The sequence below is a fragment of the Frankliniella occidentalis genome, unplaced genomic scaffold (assembly GCF_000697945.3).
Source record: "Frankliniella occidentalis isolate FOCC.00 unplaced genomic scaffold, Focc_3.1 Scaffold28, whole genome shotgun sequence".
NCBI classification, from domain to species: domain Eukaryota; kingdom Metazoa; phylum Arthropoda; class Insecta; order Thysanoptera; family Thripidae; genus Frankliniella; species Frankliniella occidentalis.
In genome coordinates, this window is record NW_026267158.1 from 1,116,930 (window position 1) to 1,117,145 (window position 216).

Genomic DNA, 216 nt, shown 5'->3' on the forward strand with positions numbered 1-216 from the left:
CCCGACCGCGACCCTGCCCGACCCGGCCCGACCCGGCCCGCCCCCGCAGAGAGGGAGGGAAAAAACTGAAAAGTAGGTCACGGAACGGGGCTCGCCTTACACAACACACACACAAACACTCAACCCGGACACGGAAGAGTTGGGGTCACATCATATGTGTAATGCGGAACCGACCCTCCTCCCCCTCCTTCCTAGGGGCACGCACGACCCCGGCCG